The sequence below is a fragment of the Seriola aureovittata genome, chromosome 21, assembly GCF_021018895.1.
Source record: "Seriola aureovittata isolate HTS-2021-v1 ecotype China chromosome 21, ASM2101889v1, whole genome shotgun sequence".
NCBI lineage: Eukaryota > Metazoa > Chordata > Actinopteri > Carangiformes > Carangidae > Seriola > Seriola aureovittata.
In genome coordinates, this window is record NC_079384.1 from 878,237 (window position 1) to 885,813 (window position 7,577).

A 7,577-nucleotide genomic window follows, 5' to 3' on the forward strand; every position below is an offset into this window, starting at 1 on the left:
AGGTTCTGTTCTTATTTAATCAGTATCTAATCTTGAAATGTTTTGCTTTCAATTAATTAAATTTAAATAATATTTAAATTTAACTTCATTAGGCGATATTCACAGACTCTTTTCTAAATTGGATCCATGTTATTCAAAACACACAGATCAACCATTAACTAAAAAGGACCTGTGCACAGACGGGTACACAAACAAGTTTTATTAGATGTTTATTAATCGGCCCAACCCGAGGAAGACTCTACACATTCCCACATCATTACACCACCAGCAGCCTGCGGAGGATGTTGGAGGGGAGTAGAGAGAGACAGGGAGAGACTTCAGGTTTGGACATACAATATTGTATATTATAATATTTTTTTCAAAGTTAATAAATATGAAAATGAATCCAGCTGTATTTAAATTTCAATATTAAGTATTCAGCAGTGATTAAATGTCAAAATCATATTCAGTTGCTGATACAATTCAAATTTATGCCTATTATGACAGTGATTTGCTGCCTCACAACAGACCCTCATGTCTACTGACAAGTTTATTATTATTTTTAATTTTTTATTGACAATCTTTATAACAGTCAAAAGGAAACTATAGGAACAACTGGGCAAGCAGTAATAAGAGTAGAAATGTGGGTCAGAATAAATGGAAGAATAAATAAGAAAATTAAAGAAAAAAAATATTAAAGTGCATAGATATTCATACAGATGCTGAATATCGATATTATTTCATTTGAATAGGCAGCAAATGTAGGTGTGGTTTTTAAGATCTACTGACGTGAGAAGAAAGCCACTTCCGGTTGACCTTTCAAAGTAAATGTCGTTATTTGAGTTATAGTCACGTGTCTTGCGTGTCAACTGGAGACGTTTGTGTAGCTGTCTGTTCGGCGGGAGAAGCTGCACTGCGGTTTCACTCTGTAAAATGAGTCTTATTAACATTAAATGTAAACACAGCTTCCGGTATGGTTAGCGCTTCCGCCGGCGAGCGTGACAACAATCACAGACGGGATCGATCCGAGAAGGAGCGAGGATTCGTCTGTGAGTCTCATTCATCATCATAACGTGTGTTTATTGTTCCTCTTGAATCACATTAGACATTGACAACAGACGGAGGTCGTACGGTTTGAGTATGCGCGCGTGCCAAAGACGTTTGGTCCTCTTGTTTCTGAATGTTTGACTTGCTTGCATGCGTCAGCTAGCAGCTAGCTAACGTTAGCTTGGCTTGCTCAGAGGAGAAAGTGTTTTTGCGGTCGTTTTGACAGCTCGCTATAAAATATCACGTCCGTTTGAGTCGGAGCAAATACAGACTCAAGGCTTTGTCTTGGCTTAATAGCTGTTCCACAATAATGTGCCCGACAGTGTAGAAAAAAGCCAAGGTTATCGCGTAGGTGATGCTGTTTGGTGTCAGGAGACGTCATGCCAAACTCCATTTGAAAAATCTCAACATGTAAAGCTGCTGTGATCATCTTCAACTAAAGCGTCAATGTAGAAAGTGTCTGAAAACACTGAAAACACTGTATGAATAAGAAGGATAATTCGGCTCAGTTTCAACTCGGCTTAAATACTATATTAACTAACCAGCAATCCCATGTACTTACCCACGTACAGCGCGTTGTACAATAACAAACAGCATGACCGGGTATGATTTGCACTGTTTAATTGAAACTGCGTGATGCTTGGCGGATCTGTTGAAGGCCGAATTTACCTTAACACCTGAGCAATTACAGAAAAGTCTGAAGTTTTGTTTGTAGATGTTTTGTTCTTCTTTCACAAAGACACAGAACTATAAATAGCGTTTGGTCCTCGCAAAATCAAAAAAAAAGTGAGTCATCCTGTTATTCATGTGATTTCTGATGAAATGTGCATCAAACTGCAGTGTGACTGACCAGTTGCTGTCATGTTGTGAAATACTGAAACTTTCTCCCCCTTCTGTCTGTCAGTAGTCTTGAACTTGGATGCACAAACACACACAAAAAAAAAAAAACAGAGCCAGGATTGGAGAAGATTTGTGTCATACTGTCACGATTCCTCTGAGATGGACGTTGGAGTGTCCAAGTCCCACGTGTTTCTCAACTACAGCCCCAGAGCCCTCTTCTCCCAGTGAGACACGCATCTGCATGGTGGTGCTGTGTGCTCCCCCGCAGCTGCGTGGTCCTGATCCTGTTGGCTGTCGGCTCACCTCCAGTGCATTCTGTTCTGTGTGTGCGTCGTAGTTGTAGCAGTGCCATGTTCAAAGCCTCAGAAAGAATTGGATGCAAGTACTCAGCGGTCAGTGGAATGGCTGGAGGTCGCCCGAATGCAGTAAATGGTTTCCAGTGTGTGCTTTCAGTGCATCGCGTCCTGCTGCTGTCGGGGTCAGGGCAGCTGCGGTTTGGCTTGGTGCATCATGAGAGGCGCAGTGCTGCGTGCGTGTGTGTGTGTGTGACTGCTTGTGCACGTGTTTCAGGCTGAAGTGATGTAGTCTGAGGTGGTGAACGCTACATGATAAGAATCTGCTGCGGTGGTTCTCAACATGGGGTCTGCGGACCTCCAAGGGTCCCTAACAAAAATGAAGAACACTAAGGACCTGTTCAGACCAGGTGTTAACATCTGTCTCAGCTGATCCGATCACCAGTGGTCAGCTCTAAGTTCAGGTGTGAACGCACCCAAGACGCATTGATCACTCAAACCAGAAGCAGAGGTCTGTACAACATGAGAACACATCCTTTTAGCAGTGTGATGAACCTGAATGTGTCCTGGGCCACATTGAAGGACCGCCCACTCTACTGAAGGACCGCCCACTCTACTGAAGGACCGCCCACTCTACTGAAGGACCGCCCACCCGACTGAAGGACCGCCCACTCTACTGAAGGACCGCCCACTCTACTGAAGGACCGCCCACTCTACTGAAGGACCGCCCATTCTACTGACGTCCTCGGAAGGACTGCCCACTCTGCTGAAGGACCGTCCTTTCTACTGACGTCCTCTGAAGGACCGCCCACTCCGCTGAAGGACCGCCCATTCTACTGACGTCCTCGGAAGGACCGCCCATTCTACTGAAGGACCGCCCATTCTACTGATGTCCTCTGAAAGACCGCCCACTCTACTGAAGGACCACCCATTCTACTGATGTCTTCTGAAAGACCGCCCACTCTACTGAAGGACCGCCCATTCTACTGATGTCCTCTGAAGGCCCGCCCACTCCGCTGAAGGACCGCCCACTCTGCTGAAGGACCGCCCATTCTACTGACGTCCTCGGAAGGACCGCCCATTCTACTGATGTCCTCTGAAAGACCGCCCACTCTGCTGAAGGACCACCCATTCTACTGATGTCTTCTGAAAGACCGCCCACTCTACTGAAGGACCGCCCATTCTACTGATGTCCTCTGAAGGCCCGCCCACTCCGCTGAAGGACCGCCCACTCTGCTGAAGGACCGCCCATTCTACTGACGTCCTCGGAAGGACCGCCCATTCTACTGATGTCCTCTGAAAGACCGCCCACTCTACTGAAGGACCGCCCATTCTACTGATGTCCTCTGAAGGCCCGCCCACTCCGCTGAAGGACCGCCCACTCTACTGAAGGACCGCCCACCCCGCTGAAGGACCGCCCACTCTACTGAAGGACCGCCCACTCCGCTGAAGGACCGCCCACTCTACTGAAGGACCGCCCAGGTGTGGACTGACGTACTTGGAGCTGACCATGTGTGATCAGACTGAAGAGGCTTGTGAACACCAGGTCTGAACAGGGACGAACAGTCCATTTAGCACCTGTTCTGGAGCTTTCAATCATATCCAAGAATGAGCTTTGGCATTAAGACCTTATGACAGCAGACTCCCATCTGCTGATGAAGCTCATGTAATATGATGAATGGCCTCAGAACAGCTACTAAAGGGACCTTTGAGTGAAACTTTTGAAGATCAAGAGTGAACTTTAACCTCATGCTATAATAAGATAAACAACCAGCATCCTCTCATATACAGTTGTATGCAGGAGCTTGGTCTCCTCTGGACAAAGTGGAGAGAAATAAATACAAACCCAGCAGCAAATAAATGCACATTAAAATGAACTTTCCTCAAATTTTAATGTTTTAACTTGGAAAAAATGAAGAAAATTGAATAGTAATTGGAGCAAGAGTCTGGGCCCCTGCTACTTCCTTCATTAACTCCTTAACTGACTCACTAGAAGTTGTGAGTTCACCTTCCCTCAGAGGACAGTGAAATTTCTGTTTGGCTAAAACATGAAACATGAAATTAAAAGTGAGCCAGACGTGAATGTCTTTAGTCCTGTTTAGACTCGGGTAGTGATGCGCTTCAGCCACCTGTGGCCAAAATGAGTATTACAACAACAAACACTTACAAACAAAAAAAAACAACAGCTTGCCAGATGAAAAAGGAACAAACTTATAAAAATAAGCATGGGCATCCGTTTTCAGGTGTTTCTTATAATATATAAAAATATTAATGTATTTTATGTTTCAGGTAAAGTGAAGCTGCCACTAAACAGCAGGTCTGAGCTGTATGTGATTTCATGCTGTGATATCTGTCAGGGTGGGGTGATTACTGACTCAGCTACTTTACCACATGCCCCAATTACTGATTCATTTTTAGATTCATGAATTAAAAAGTAATTTTGAAGAAACATCTGTTTGCTGCAGGGGTTGTATTTATCCTTTAATCTTCATCAAACCTTTGCACACCACTGTATTTCTACGGGAGAGTCCAATCCCAAATTGGGGCTCCACAGTGAAACCAAATGAATCAGAGATCTGTGATATGAAAATGTTTGAGAACACCTGAGGCCGGTTTCACAGAGACAGAGACTGTGTCTTAGACAGAAATCTGAATTCATCTGCTGCACAAAGCAGTTTAGTTCTTGACTATCTTCAGTCAGACTGTGGTACAATGAATTCTGGGTAAATTAAGACTTTTTTCAAAATAAAAAATATGGCCGACCTCTCAACCTCTTCATTTACCCTCAGCAGAACGGTTTGTCTTCAGGAAGAATTCAACTGTTTCAAGGACCTTTTACTTTAAGAGTGAAACAATGAAAAGAAAACTCTCTGTTCTCTTGCTCTCTCCGTAACAATGTCAGCAAACGTCATGTTTTCCTTGTTTTGTTTGATTGTTACCGTGGTAACATTGGTCTTATAGCTGAGTTAGCCTGGGGGTAAGGTGTGTAGTGTTTTTGGCCTAAAATGAGTCTTTATGTCAGTGAAACAGTGTGACTGACATTAAACTGATCTGGACCAACACAGACCAGTCTGAAACACCTCTGTGAAACCTGAGCTGCACCTCTTCATTCAGGCTGGCTAACGCTTTCATCATGTGCTGCATGACTGTACAGCTGCCGAGCAAGACGACGCACCGCCACAAAACACCATCAGGCACATCCTGATCGCCGTGATCTTCCTTTTTTTTTTTTTTTTTTGGAAACATTTTTCAAAAGTAATAAAAGATGGCTGACATGTTCATAGACAGGAACAGATGAACTCAACACAGAGAGAAAACGCTGCGAACGGTCACAGGCCGAACACCACCAGTGGAAGGAGACTCATGTAGTGTGTGTGTGTGTGTGTGTGTGTGTGTGTGTGTGTGTGTGTGTGTGTGTGTGTGTGTGTGTGTTCAGGTGGAGCGTCCCGCTGGGTGCAGCGCAGCGTGTCATGGACGCGGTGAAGGAGGGTCACAAGAGCAGCCTGAGCTCGGGTAAAATGGTGGCTCTGGCGGCGGGGCTCTCTGTCGGGGCCACGGTGGGCTACATGGTCTATCGCCACATGAGCAGCACCAGCAGCAGTGAGTATCTGCTGCATGTGTGGAAATGATGAATGGCCTCAGAACAGCTACTAAAGGGACCTTTGAGTGAAACTTTTGAAGATCAAGAGTGAACTTTAACCTCATGCTATAATGAGATAAACAACCAGCATCCTCTCATATACAGTTGTATGCAGGAGCTTGGTCTCCTCTGGACAAAGTGGAGAGAAATAAATACAAACCCAGCAGCAAATAAATGCACATTAAAATGAACTTTCCTCAAATTTTAATGTTTTAACTTGGAAAAAATGAAGAAAATTGAATAGTAATTGGAGCAAGAGTCTGGGCCCCTGCTACTTCCTTCATTAACTCCTTAACTGACTCACTAGAAGTTGTGAGTTCACCTTCCCTCAGAGGACAGTGAAATTTCTGTTTGGCTAAAACATGAAACATGAAATTAAAAGTGAGCCAGACGTGAATGTCTTTAGTCCTGTTTAGACTCGGGTAGTGATGCGCTTCAGCCACCTGTGGCCAAAATGAGTATTACAACAACAAACACTTACAAACAAAAAAAAACAACAGCTTGCCAGATGAAAAAGGAACAAACTTATAAAAATAAGCATGGGCATCCGTTTTCAGGTGTTTCTTATAATATATAAAAATATTAATGTATTTTATGTTTCAGGTAAAGTGAAGCTGCCACTAAACAGCAGGTCTGAGCTGTATGTGTTTTCATGCTGTGATATCTGTCAGGGTGGGGTGATTACTGACTCAGCTACTTTACCACATGCCCCAATTACTGATTCATTTTTAGATTCATGAATTAAAAAGTAATTTTGAAGAAACATCTGTTTGCTGCAGGGGTTGTATTTATCCTGTAATCTTCATCAAACCTTTGCACACCACTGTATTTCTACGGGAGAGTCCAATCCCAAATTGGGGCTCCACAGTGAAACCAAATGAATCAGAGATCTGTGATATGAAAATGTTTGAGAACACCTGAGGCCGGTTTCACAGAGACAGAGACTGTGTCTTAGACAGAAATCTGAATTCATCTGCTGCACAAATCAGTTTAGTTCTTGACTATCTTCAGTCAGACTGTGGTACAATGAATTCTGGGTAAATTAAGACTTTTTTCAAAATAAAAAATATGGCCGACCTCTCAACCTCTTCATTTACCCTCAGCAGAACGGTTTGTCTTCAGGAAGAATTCAACTGTTTCAAGGACCTTTTACTTTAAGAGTGAAACAATGAAAAGAAAACTCTCTGTTCTCTTGCTCTCTCCATAACAGTGTCAGCAAACGTCATGTTTTCCTTGTTTTGTTTGATTGTTACCGTGGTAACATTGGTCTTATAGCTGAGTTAGCCTGGGGGTAAGGTGTGTAGTGTTTTTGGCCTAAAATGAGTCTTTGTCAGTGAAACAGTGTGACTGACATTAATCTGATCTGGACCAACACAGACCAGTCTGAAACACCTCTGTGAAACCTGAGCTGCACCTCTTCATTCAGGCTGGCTAACGCTTTCATCATGTGCTGCATGACTGTACAGCTGCCGAGCAAGACGACGCACCGCCACAAAACACCATCAGGCACATCCTGATCGCCGTGATCTTCCTTTTTTTTTTTTTTTTTTTTTTGGAAACATTTTTCAAAAGTAATAAAAGATGGCTGACATGTTCATAGACAGGAACAGATGAACTCAACACAGAGAGAAAACGCTGCGAACGGTCACAGGCCGAACACCACCAGTGGAAGGAGACTCATGTAGTGTGTGTGTGTGTGTGTGTGTGTGTGTGTGTGTGTGTGTATGTGTGTGTGTGTGTGTGTGTGTGTGTGTGTTGTGTGTGTGTGTGTGTGTGTG